Here is a 14,418-nt window from a genome sequence, read left to right on the forward strand (position 1 = left end):
AAATAGAGTTAGCAGACATATTGAGGTTTACCATGGAAATACGTTCTCCAAGAAACACTATATTTCTATCAGTATGGGTCCAAGTGTTGTGCCTATCTGGTGCTAGGCATTAGTACATAAAGGTGAGTTTTGATGGTATAATGGCACTAGATAAGGGTAAGGATACCACTGCTAACAGTCGTCAGTGGATGACCTAGTCAGAGTAAGTTTATGATAATAGTAGATTCAAGAGAGATAAGAGATTAGGAGACCTAGTCTGTCAGGACGTATCATAGTAACTATACAATATTCTCGATGTTTACGCTGTAAGCTGCAGATTACAGTACCGACATGAGATTATTGTGTAGAGCTGCGTGCTTTCCCGTAGTGCTCATGATGAGGATGTCTGCAGACAGTCTCTATTTTGGTACAATTATGCCAGAACAGAGTTCTATATCTGCAGAGGAGTTGGGAACCCTAGTTAGGGATCTAAAGCTAGAATACTGAAACGTCACAGTTGGGTGGTAACTAGAGTCAGTGACTTGGTTACCTTAGCATGAGTTAGAGTTACATTAAGAGTTGCCATCATACCAAAGGTTTCGGATTAGTTGCAAAGTAAAGGTGACACCTATAGAGTGAGACCATCTGGTTTTCGGTATGAAATTTTGGATGGTTTTTACAATACGACAGATGTTTTGCTTAGAGCTTAGTGAGAATAGTATACCTTGTGTGTATCAGCAAGGTGTAAAGTACAACCCTACTACCTAGAGAAGGTCAGAACTGTGAATTGATGATTTACAGAGCTATTATGTGATAAGAGAGTCATTAATTTGACATGGTTTTGGCAAGGGGTAGTATGTAGTTCAAAAAGGGTAAGAACATAGATCACGTATGAGAAGTATGACTGTTATTCCCTAAGTTTATCCTTAGCTTCTTAATGTTTAAGACAAAAGTATACTCCAAATAAAGTAAAAGAAAAAGGACAAAAGTTAGCATTGATAAATCATGGAATATGTATATATATATATATATATATATATATATATGGAGTGCGGTTCAAAGGCAGTAGGAGAGATAGCTTAAATGCCAGTAGAAGTCTAGCTAGGGTAGTTAGAGGATCAATTCTGAGTAACATTGAGGTATAGATGACGTGGTAGGATTAGTGGAAAGGTACAAGTTTCTGACATGACAATCAGGTTCAAAAAGAAAATAGAGCTAAAGAATGGAAAAGTGAAAGTTCGGATTTGGGTAAGATAAAAAGAGTTGGCTAAATAATAAACTGAAAAAAACAAATTAGGATAAGATTAGGAAGAATAGAGCCAAGATACTAAGGAAGTGAATGTGGTTCTAGGAAGGGTAAACGAGATAAACAAAAAGGTAAGGATAGAAAGCGTAGAAAATGATGGCATTAAGAAGAACATTGTCAAGTTATGGAACCCAGAGGTACAGGACTTAGAGCAGATCATAATTGATGTAGTGTTAAGAGAGCCTAAACCTAAAGCTTAGAGTTACAGGATCTGGATTAAACCTTATCTATTTTCTACCCCCAATGTAGGATAATGGGGCAATGACATAAGAACCCTTTTGGTTGTTGACAGTATAATGGAAATTAGGTAAGGTGTGCGACCAAAGTAGGTAGTAGCTATTGAGCGTGCTGTGGTAACTTGAATTGTATTGTCAGATAAAGAAGCAAGTTCAGTAAGAGTAAGCTGGATAAAAGTCAACATAAGGGATTTAAATATGCAATATGAGGGATAATGCCACAGAGGCTTGATGTTAAAATTTAGAATGGTGAGACCTAGAGTCTAAAATTGAAGTTAGACAGATATTTTCAATGTGATCGATAGGATAATTATGTAAAAAAAAAGAGGAGTAATAATAAATAAATAAATAAATAATATGATAATATGTAGCAGAACGCTAGTAAAGGTCAGCATATGACAAGATAGGTATAGGTGTAATTATAAGATATTGAGAAGTACATGGATTAAAGGAGTGATTGTTGATAAGATTGGAGTAGATCTGAAAGAATCTGTGAGTGCTTTTATCTTTTAGAATATAACAAAGTATAAGGAGCATTGGACAAATAATTATAAGCATGGAAGATAGATGAAGAGTAAAAAGGAAATAGTAAATTCTAATATGATATGTCAGGTAGGATAACAGTATAACAAATGGTAAATACAACTGATATCTTATAATAAATCACAATAATTACAAAGAAATAATGAAACTAAAAATGGGGACTAAGGGGTATGAGCTAAACCTTGTTTATCAAACAATGGTATACCATAAATAGTGGGAGAACATTTCTCCTTCTTTCCAAATTAGCTCGTGTTTCGATTTTAGGAGATTTTATTAAGAAGAGAGGTCGTGTCAAAATGACCCAATTAATTGAAAATTTGATGAGCGTTAGTACATATCCAATCTTTTGAGGTGAAAATGACGATAAGGGTGTACCTAATGTTAAGTATGAAAGAATGATCAGAGAGGTAACAAGAGGAGTTAAATCGAGCTAGTTACCAGGGCTTACAGCCCTTTTGAACTATAAGCTGGAGAAAGTGCTATTTGCTAATGAGTTACAGCGATGAAATTATTGCTAATAGGAAAAGTTGAGATTGAAGTTTGGAAAGCTATGAGCAGTATATGTGATTATATTAAGGAGAATGAGCACATGAAGTATCTTGTTTGGAATTAAGGCATGGCACATATTTCCCATAGCCGTGTTAATTCGGGTGGAACTTATAATTTCTGGGGCTCCTATCCATCCAGGATGAGCAATTTCCTACCAAGGCTGGTAGGAAATGATAATGTTCTGATAGTTAAGTTGGAAAAGGAGATACAAAAAGAATTTTCTATGATTAATTACAAGTGTTCCATAATGTGAAGAATGTGCTGGTAGGAGTCAATTGTAAGGTTAGAATTCTCGAAGTAAGGGAACTAGTAATCAAGATAAGACTAAGAAAAAAAAAAGAAAATTAAAGTTGATGATGGGATGGACATCCTTGAAGGAAAAGGTGTAAGGGTGAGACAGGACTAAGATTAAGGAATAAGTACAGCAGGTTGAAAAGATATCAACGATAGTAGAAATAGGAAAAATAAGTGAATAAGATTCAAAGAACATGAAGAAAGCTCGGTAGAGCTAGTTATACTGATAAGGATAAGAAGTAATAGGTATATTAGGAATACACTAAGAGATATTTGAAACAAGTTATTATGAGATGATAGATTAAAGGAGTAGTGGAGTCTCTATCTAAGTGCCAATGTATCAGGAAGTATGTCACACAATAATAAGCTTTAGGAGGAAGTCAGCATATTCCCATTTCAAAGGAGGAGCAGGAAATGATAAAGTCGCATAGATTAAGTAGTCAGGGAATATAAACATTTTTGTCATATAAGAGAAGAGACCCAGTTTACTTTCCAATGTTGATAAATGGTACACTTAGCCCTTGGAGGGAGCTCTACCTAACTAGTTACATAAGATGGACAGAGGTTGGTCTAAGTACCTTAATAATAACACAAATAGGTTGAAAATTTAAAGTATCATGAAAGTGAGAAGATGCACAGATGCCAACCATTGAGGTCAAAGGACAAGTAAAGATTTAGAATAAGATGCCTATGATAGGTGCTACAGAAAACATCTTATAGAACATTATAGGATAAAGAACATAAGTCTTGTCCTTGAAAAGCAGAAAGTTGTGGGGTAAGCGCCAAGGTTGATTGAAGTTATGAAAAATCAAGTCAAGTACAGGGAGGTGTAGTGAATACTTGAGATGTCAAAAAAATGATCAATGAATAGCTAAGAGACAAGAGCATCTATAGGAAGTGATGATGACAGTTAGGACACTGTAGTAGAACCAGAGAGCAGTAGAATATCATCTATAATATATGAAGAGTTTGAAAAATAAATGTTTTACCAATCTCTGTATAGCTAGAGGAATAATGATTGCACTTGTTCTAATAACCTTCTTTTCCTTATCTATTGTTTATTCGAAAATTCGAGGACGAATTTTTTCTTAAGGGGGGAAGAACGAAACAACCCAAAATTTTTAAATTATAAATAAAATGAAAAGGGAATATTATGTTATTAATATTATAGGATTTATTTGAATTGATTTTAAAATAAAGGAAGATAATAATAATAATAAATAATTTAATAATAAATAATTTAATTAAAGTTAATTTATTAAATGAGAATAAAATGATTAATTTTTTCCTAGATTATATTTATTTTATCATTACGAGAGTTTTACTAAACTTTAACATAATAAAATAATGTTGGACCTAATTGTAAACCTCTAAGAAGTTGAGAGACTAGCTATGTAATTAAAAAAAAAATCAGAAAATTAAAAACGCAGCAGTAGCCCCCTCACCCCTCTCCTGCGTCAACCTCTTCCCCCTCACTTTCTCCCTCTCGCTTTCCGGCTAGCCGGCTAGCACCAGTGCCGGTGAGGCACCGGTGGGAGTCTCCCACCCCAGGACAACATCAGGCAGCAACAGTCACGGTAGTAGGCGGCAAGGAGGAAGAGAGAGAGACAGAAGAAAGGGAAGGAAAAAGAAGAGAGAGAGAGAGCCGGGCTATTTTCTGACCGATTCCGGCTACCAACGTCGGCGATCCAAGTTGGCACCAACTCCTCACGAACCCAGCTCCATTTTCCGACCAGCCATGCCCGGAATGGTAGAATTTCCGGCAAGAAACGAAGAGAGAGAAAGAGGAGAGAGAAACTGATCATAAATCCAAGGCCACCAATGGACTCAGGATGGTGAAATCTTCGAGATAGGACCAGTCCCGCTCCGATCAGACACCATTTGAAAAATGCGATAATTGAAAGGTCCATAACACTTGGTGAGATTTTCGCACTTTTTCGATTCCCAAAAATTTAAAAATAATTTTATGATAATTATTAATAAAATTTGGAATTAATTTAGGTACAATCGGATCAAGGATAGCTCACTTGCGCCGGGACCGCATTTTTAGCCAGATCTGACTGCCCGATAGCCCGTCTCAGAACTTAGTCAATATTATAGTCAAACGTAGCATTTTCAGATGTTCTGGACGCGTTTCAGGTGTCAAAATTGGCATAGGTAAACCCGAACTCCAAGTTGCTTATTTTCGGCTAATACCGATTTAGAATAAAATTCAAAAAAATATTTGTGGATGATCAAAAAATTATGATTCATTTTGCAATAGCCTTATAATATTATTAAGAACTGTGGGGAGAAATTTTAGAATTTTTAGAGCTTGTCGGAGTGAATTTTTATGAAATGTCAATTATAGAGACTAAAATATAATTTTTTAAGTTTATGACTGTTGACTGTTTGGGTGGGCCCAGGGAGGCTTTGTGATATGATTGAGTTGTGATTGTGTGATTTGCGGATTGAGAAGTATTATTTGAATCTTTTTGCAGGTTGGGTAGGTCCTAGGTATAGGAGAGACTCTGTTAGATTTCCGACATAAATTAGGCTGTCCGTTATTTCTTTAAAGTCTTATTTTGAATTAGTACTAATAAATCTATAATATAATTATCTAGGTGATTGAGGTTAACTATTTTCTTCCACCCAACAGCCATAATAGCCTCTGATGCACTGTGAGTAAAATATTAATTTTAATTATAATTTCGAGACTATTATATGTTCAAGCATGCTCATGCATCACTTATAAATATATATCTATGTAATTAAATACTAGGCATGATTTATATTACATTTTTAAATTGATGAAGTGTTATAGATATTGTTTGTGGTAATTTGGAGCAGTGTTATAACGCCCTCATTTTACGTAGTCTGTATATTTGACTGTTCCGGTGACCTAAAGTCTGCTCGGACAAGTCAGGATGTCTGGGACTATACTTCAGTGACAGTGAGAAGGCATAAAATGATGAAATAAATAATAAGAAAATATAAGAAAAATTAAGGAAAAATAAAAGAGAGGAATCAGCACTGAAGCGATGGGTGACCGCATCGAGAAGTTACGGCGAAGGCAATTGTCGACCCCAGAACCGCGGGGAACCCTCAGAATTAAATTTTGAGACATAATTAAAAGCCTAATGAAGTGAAATTGACATGAGAAATGTCCAAGAAAAATTAATGAATTAGTACAAAGAAAAAACGAAAAAATGATAAATCGATAAAAATAGGTGTTACCGAAAAATTGGGAATGCAATCCGAAAAGGGGCATTTTGGTCAATTGACACTTAGAGTTGACTTTTGACCTTAATGTCTATTAAAAATAAGTGGTATTACACTTTGAAAATATCATGAAAAATTAAAATGTGGTACATTATATAAATAGTGAAAGAAATGAGGTAAATGTACAAATAATAAAATTTTAATTAATTAAATATTAAATTATTCCTAAGTGCTCCACTAACTCTCTTCTTGGGCCACCTATATAAGCAATTGGGACAGAATTAATCCATCATCTTCTACCTTTGAAAGAGTGGCCGAAATGAACTCCATGGGAGACTCCATGGCCGAACTCATATCCACACCCATGCATCCATGATTCAAGCTTCCTTTCACCATGAATCCTTCATTAAACCTTGCATACTCAGCTTGGGGAAGACATTGGCAGCAAAAAGAAGAAGTTTGAGTGAGGTTTTATAAAGCTCAAAATAAGGTTGGTGCTAAATTTCCTTCTCCCTTAATTAATCTTTGATTTAAGGTTGTGATGAGTGTAATTGTTGAGAAATTTGAAGAAAAAGATGAGTATTTGATGGAGCATGAATTTGCCAGCCATGGAAGTGCATGGTTATTGAATTATTCTTACATGTATTTGTTGGGATTTAATATTGATTAAGGTAATTTAAGGTGCTAGTAAGTTAATTTTCGTATGAATGTATATTTGAGCATTTGAATTTGGAGTTGAAGGAATTGTGGAAGATTTATGCATTTTTGGGCAATTCGGCAACCTTATGATTCATTGAAGAATGCTTAAATTCATGAAGTTATTTGATGAATTGTGGTACTAATGGATTAATGAAAGTGTATGTAAATTATTGTTGAAATTATATGTAATAATTAGGTGTATTCATGTGTATATTATGTTGATTTTGGACTTTGTGATTTAGGGTTGTATATTGTACATTGAGGATTTATATATACTGTTCAAAATGACCTTAATGATATGTGATGAATGATGTTAGTATATTAGGAGTCCAGAATTTAGGTATGAGAAGTTAAGGTATAGCAAGTTGAATGTGTAAATTGATTGGTATTTGAGGACTATATTGAGGGCAGTATGCATTTGAGCATATAACCCTAATTGTGTGATCCAAATTGGTGTGAGGCAAATTGGAGGTAAAATTAGACATGTAATGAACTAACTTTCATGTAGGAACCTTGCCTAAGTTCTGTCCAGAAAATGACTCAAAAAGTGACCTAATCCGGAATTGGCAATTTGCAATCCAAATTTTTGACCATATGAACAGTAGCCAATATTTTGCCAATAACTCACTCAAAACATGTCAAAATGATCTGAAATTTATATCATTTGAAAGCTTAGACATAGGACTACAACTTTAGTTAAGACCACTAAGCCCCGAAATGCCATTAAGAAAGTCAAATGGATTGCCCAAGTTGGGTAACAAAAACTGGCCGAATTGACTTTGACTTAAAAATAACCTAATTGTGCAATATAAGTGCAACTTGACCAGCCATAGTAAAATGACCATATCTTAGTCTACACAACTCCAAATGACCTAAAATCAGTGCCAAAAGTTCAATAAGACATAGACCTAAAATATTGAAATCTTGACCAAAACCCAAAAATCAAGGAAACTAGGTCAATTAAGTTGATTAAGTTGACACACTAAATCTGGAATTGGTACAATTGACCATTAAGTCCAGAACATTCAAATAGGCATATCTCCCAAAAAGAAGTTTCCAAATGTAATGAGCTATACTAATCTGGAAAGCTAAGAAAGAGACCTAAAACTTTGTTTTAGACAACTTCCTCAAATAATAAATGTATAAGATCAGAATTTAAGGTCAAAGCCATTGACCTAATTGAGGACCATGCCAATATAGGACCTTTGAGTCCAAGTTAACAATTTGTCTATAAAGAATTCTATAAGACTTGAAAAATGGTAAGCAAAATTTCCAATTGACCCTAAGACATAGGGCAACAATACTTGTGAAGAATGCTAGACCTCAATATGATTATAAACAGTCCAAATAAATTAGAAAATTCAGAACTGAAAATGCCTAATAAGGAAGTCAAAATTTAACTTTGACCTGGTTATGGTTAAATGACCATAACTTAAGTTATACAACTCCAAATGGAGTTATTTAAAAAGGAAATTAAAGCTAAGATAATAAGGAACAACTTTGACGAAGGATATTTAGCCAAATTCCCACAATAACCAGACCAATGACACAGTAGAAAATAGTAACCCAAAATACAAAATTCAAAGGATACAATTTTAAGCAAATTTAAGGCTACAATTAAGTAGGCATGAAATAAATTATTGGATTAATTATGAGATATAGTACTGAAACACTGTAAATTATGTGTTTTAGTTGAAAAATAGACTGGAAAGAGATCTTCAAAGGAAAAACAAGAATTGAAGTAAATAAGAGGTTTGTACACGACTAGTATTTAATTGATTTTGTTCTGAATATTTCATATGATTAAATAATATTATTTTCTTTATGTATTATGTTTATCAAGTATTGGATTTAATTAAATGATTATTGAAATTGTTATAGTATGTATGAATTTAGCTTTGTGAAATGGTATTTCAACAAGTATTAAGCATTGTTGTGGATTAAATAAATTATGTTTTGGAAAATTGTGATAGAATATATTTTGAATTGTGATAGAATATATTTTGAATTGTGATGGGCAATTTGCATGAAAAAAATACAAATTTATATTTTGAATTGTGATTAGCATAAAAATTATTGGATATTGAAATTGATTTTGAATCGAATTGTGTTGTGATTTATGCTCACAAAAAGGACAAAGTGATTTATGATATTGTTTTATATCTCACTATAGATGCTTGACTAGGTTATTACTCGTCTCTTTCATTTGTTGAGGAAACAATGGAGTTAGCTTTGTTTTGATTACCATGGTACGTGCACAGGCTTAGATTCTCCTCTTATTAGAGGTTAGATCTAAGTTTTTTGTTATGGCCATTTCAGAAGTTTTATTATTGTAGTGTGTACTGTGTACGATGATTCGACCTCCCCGACCATAGAGAGTTAGAATCTAATTTGACCTCCCCGACCATAGGGAGTTAGAATCACCCCGGAGATTGCCCTTTCGGATTAGTCTTGCATAGTTAGTGAGATAAATAATGGTTTTTGAACAGTAAAGAATTTCGATTTCAAATGGGATTTATGTATAATTGATTTTATTGGAATTAAACTTTATTTCCATAAATTGTTGGAATTACCTTAAATGTTTAGTTGTGATTTGATAAATTGAATTACGTGATCAAAGTCATTTTATACAAATGATTTATATTATTGGCAATGAATATTTTGATTTTTGGAATTTGATGAGTATCTAGATTTTCAAATTATTTGTTGTAATTTTGCTAAGATATATTGTACTATGTTTTAAGTTATAGTTGTGAACCATTGAGTTCACCACTCAGCGATAGCTTTGTATGCTGTCGCAAGTGAAAGTAATGATAGAGCAATTGAGTGAGAATTCCTATAGCTGCACTTTGAAGACACATTCAGATCGGCTCCAGGTATATCATAGGTATACCCATGTACATAGGTTTGATGTATGTGTAACACCCCCGGTTGCATAGCCTAGTAGATTTTACTGTTCCGGTGACCGGTGTCGGTCCGGACAATTAAGGAGATTAGAGCCACATTTAAGACAACTTAAGAAGCTATAAACACAAATAATTAGTAATGTTTAATTAGTTAACTATAAATAAGAAAAACAGAACATAAGAGGTTAAACGAGCCGAGAGTCACAGCGATGAGTGACCTCCTCGGGAATGACCGCGAAGTCGTTTTAAACTTAAATTTCGAATCGTAAAAAGTGACGCTGCGGTCCTTAGGACCCTTATGAACACAGTGGAAAAGAGAAAATCACGAAAAAGAATCATAAGCTACCAAATAATTAGGTCAGGGAGCCGGAAGAAATATTGGATTAATTGCAAACCGGGATGAACCGGCGAGGGGCAATTTGGTCAATTGACCTCGAGAGTTGACTCCTGACCTAACTGTCAAATAAAATCGGAGAAAAGAAAATTTCGGAATCGAGAATTAAATTAAAGAACTAATAGAAAAAAAAAGAAAAGGAAAGAGGTTGGAAAAGTCAAAGGGATGACATCATGTATGATGTCATAAAGATTTAATTTAATTATTTTATTAATTAGGGAAATTTGGTCTTCAAAAAGGGATAAGACTAAGGAAAATAAAACAAAAAAAAAAATTAGATTTGCCTTCTTCTTCCTTCCAAGTTGCCGCCCACTTTCTTCCCTCTCATCTCCCATGAAAGCTCTTCCTTTAAGCTTACACTTAAGCTTAATTTGCTCCACTTAATCTTCATAAATCCCATAAAAACCTTGTTAGACCTTGCAATCTCAACCTAGGCACAAGAAAGAAAGAAGAAAGAAGGAGAGAAATTGGAGAATTGGCAAAATAGTTGAGGTTAGTATGCTAACTTACTATTTTTCCATTCAAATGCATGTTTAGGTAATTAAGTGAGCTAAGAACTTGATTTAAATGAAACAAATATGGGGGAAGAATTAAACTGAAATTTCGGGCAGCTTGAGAGGAGTGTGGTTTGCATGAATATGATGCAATTGAGTGAGTTTAGAAACCTTACTTAGTTAAATGATTAACATTAAAATCATTAGAAGTAGTTAAATGCAAGAGTTAGTGAGATTAGGGTTTCAATGCTAGGGTTTATGAACCAAAATTTGGAGAAATGCATAAATGGCATGTTTAACCTATTTTGAAATGAAATAAAGGTCAATTATGACCAAATAAGTTGTGTGGGAATGGTAGGAAATTAAACCAAATTCGTAGGTCAATGGTCATGCTGCTGGCAGCATGACCAAACCCATTTTGAAGGACCAAAACTCAAATTTTACAAGTACAATTGATATGCCACCAATTGGAGATGAAAATAGACATAAAAGAGCACAATTTTCATTAAGGAACCATGGCCAAAAACTGACCAAAACTTGGTGAAACAATTGACCAAAGTGAAATGATAGCAGGCTGCCACTGCACCAAACTGACCAAATAAATAGTAACTGTTCATTTGGTCATAACTCGAGTTAGACAAGTCAAATTGACCTAAAATTTGGCCAGGGGTTAGAGGGCATATAGACCTAAAACTTTCATGAAGAACATCACCCCAAATTATGCCATTAACCCATTCAAATAATTGAGCAAAGTTAGATTACCAAACCTGCAACTCTGCAGAATTTTCATTGAGTAGCAATGTTTGGATGGCTATAATTCCCTCTAGAAAACTCGGATTTAGGCGATTCTTGAACCGATGGAAACCTAAGACATAGTAGAACATTTCATATGAAGAAAGTGAGACCAAATTATGAACTTAACTTAATCAAATTACTGACCAAAATTGAATCAAAATCTGCCAGAACCCAAAATACCAAAGATGAATAAGACATGTGAACAGTAAACTTATTTTGGCCATAACTTGAGCTACAAAACTCTGATTGAGGTGATCCAAAAATGAGAATACACTTAAGACAATAAGGAACATTTTCTATGAAGGAAGTTTTGTCAAATTCCAACAGTAGACCGACCAATGAAACAGTGCAACTTCGGAGCACCAAAACCGAAAATTGGCAATTTTGCCAAAATGACCTAAGCTTTGAGAAAATGACCAAAACCAACAAGTTTAGTGACCAAAATGTGGTATGTGGGTGAAGTTGGAGTTCCCATACCTATTAAGTCTTAGAAAGTCAACTATTTGACTTGAATAGTGCAGTGAATAGTAACCCAAAACACAAAATTTAAAGAACGTCGAATTTAGCACGTTAGAGCTAGGTAATTGTGAAGCTAAATTTATTTTGGATTTGTGTTAAGTTCTAGTACTGAAACATTGTAAAATTGTGTGTTTCAGTTGAAAAGAATATCGGGAAGGAACCCGAGGAATCTAGTCGAGGCTAAGGGACGACTCGTTTGAGGTTTGTGCACAACATCACTATGCTTTAAAATGTGTTGATAAAGTGAATGAAATATGTATTTTACATTTGCTTTGACTTATTGAGAATTTATTTGTGACAATAGTTATGATGTTTTGACTTAAATTGTTGGAAGTTATTGTGTATATTTGAAATGACAATGTTTAGCAAATTGTTAAGATAAGTTTTGAAACCACAGTGTCATGACCATATATTTGAACACCTCACTAGCACGACTAGTGGGGGTAATTAGTTTCGAATTTTGATTCCTTCTCTGGAGAAGTGTTAAGGTGTGCCAGTAGAAGAGGATGTGAATGGATATCCATATATTTGAGCTAGCTAGCCTTGTGATGTGATTTCTCTTTAGCCTCTGGCTATCGAGATTCTATTTGTTTCGAATGGCATGATCTAACTGTGGGTTTTATGAAATGTGTTTTGATACTTTGAAATGAACTTGGTTTGTATTAAAATCTCATAATTTATGTTTTGTGTTTAATGCTCATGTTTAGTCAAATTTTTGAATAAATATGATTTAAGTTTTGCATAAAGATTATTTTAGTATGTTGTGCACCACTGAGTATTAGTACTCAGCGATAGCTTCTATTGCTGTCGCAGATACAGAGACTAGAGGAGCAGCAGACTGAGCTGCTGAGGATTGAGGATCTTTCTGCTTTGAAGCTATCGGGTATAATTTATACCCTGATCATAAATATTTATTTTGATGTATGTAATGCACAGAAATGTATGGACATGTGAAGATGGGTTTTGAGCAGCTTGTACAAAATCTGTATAAAATTTGTAATAAATTTTAGTTTGGATTTTCTTAATGTAAATTTTTGTATGATGAATACATAAATTGTTTATCTTTAAAGAAATATGAATGTATGAAATTGATTGACTGTACCTTGAGGACTATTGAATTTTGAACTTGAGAAATTTATTGAAATGATTGTGAAATTGATTGAGTTTGATTGTGAAACCGAAGTAGTGGTTGAGAAAAACTTTTAGAAGTGCTTTTTACAGGTATTTGAAGAACGGTTTTCTCAAAATACAGAGGAAACTCTATCAAAATTTTTATAGAATTTGCGGAAAACTAAAATGGACCAAACTAGTTTTAATTTTAACTAAATGTTTTAAATGCCTATTAGACAATGCTCACCACTTAACAAAAGTAAGAAAATTGATTTAAAATCCTTTGTAGGGTACTTAATGAGTTATCGGTAGGTGAAGTTCGGTAATTCATTAGGTATTCTACGGGATCATGTTATGCCTTACAGAGGGGTAAGGTGTGACAATATGCATGTAATAATATGTATGTAAATTATTTGAGCAGTTGTATAAAAACTCTTGTAAAATATTTTGGTATGTAATTAAATGTAAATTGTTATAATATAAATTTGAGACTTCATTTACCTGTATAGTTTTGTAATATTAATTTTTGAGTATTATAATCAATGAAATGTTTCTTTTATAATGAGGTTTTTTTTGAAAATGAAATGATTTGATTGTTGAGATTTGAATTGTGAGATGAAATGAAGTTTATTTGAGTTGTATTTGAGAAATCATATTGGGAGTGTTTTCCTTTTTAGGTTTGAAGAACTATTTTCTCAAAATACAGTCGGCACTCTGCCCAAATTTTGAAAAAATTTTATAACACCAGATTTTAATCGATGATTTAATTTCACGAAAATTGATTTAAAATCCCTTGTAGTATATTTAATGGGTTATCGGTGGGCGAAGTACGGTAATTCATCAGGTGTACTGCGAGATCATGTTACATCTTACGGAGGGGTAGGGTATGACAAGTGTGCGAGCGTTGGCGTGCGTGTAATATGGTATTGGATATGGACAAAACGGGTAGACACGGCTTGAGAGACACTCATTGGGACCCGGTCCTTTATGGATAAATCGGGGTAGACACGGCTTGAGAGATACTCGTTGGGACCCCGTATTTGGTTTATTAAGCAAAAGTTCGGCTTGAGAGACACTCGTTGGCAGAGGTTGGATTAAGAGGGCTGTATAGGAGATCAGGTCCCATGTATGTATTATTTGACAGTGTTGGGTGTGTGAGTGCTCAAAATTGCCTTTTTGCTGTTATGATATGAAAATTATGACAATGTTGCATTTCACTCCATAGGGTGCATTAGTTTTAGATAGCTATAGAGATTATAGTTAAAATTGATATTTTACTCTCTGAGTCGAACGCTCACTCCTGTTCACCTATTTTTTTAGGCTATAAGAGGAGTTATTTTACAGAGCAACCTATTTTCTTTCTTGCAGGTTTAACGTCGGTTATTTAATTGTT

This window comes from Hevea brasiliensis, chromosome 12 (genome assembly GCF_030052815.1).
Source record: "Hevea brasiliensis isolate MT/VB/25A 57/8 chromosome 12, ASM3005281v1, whole genome shotgun sequence".
Taxonomy (NCBI): Eukaryota; Viridiplantae; Streptophyta; class Magnoliopsida; order Malpighiales; family Euphorbiaceae; genus Hevea; species Hevea brasiliensis.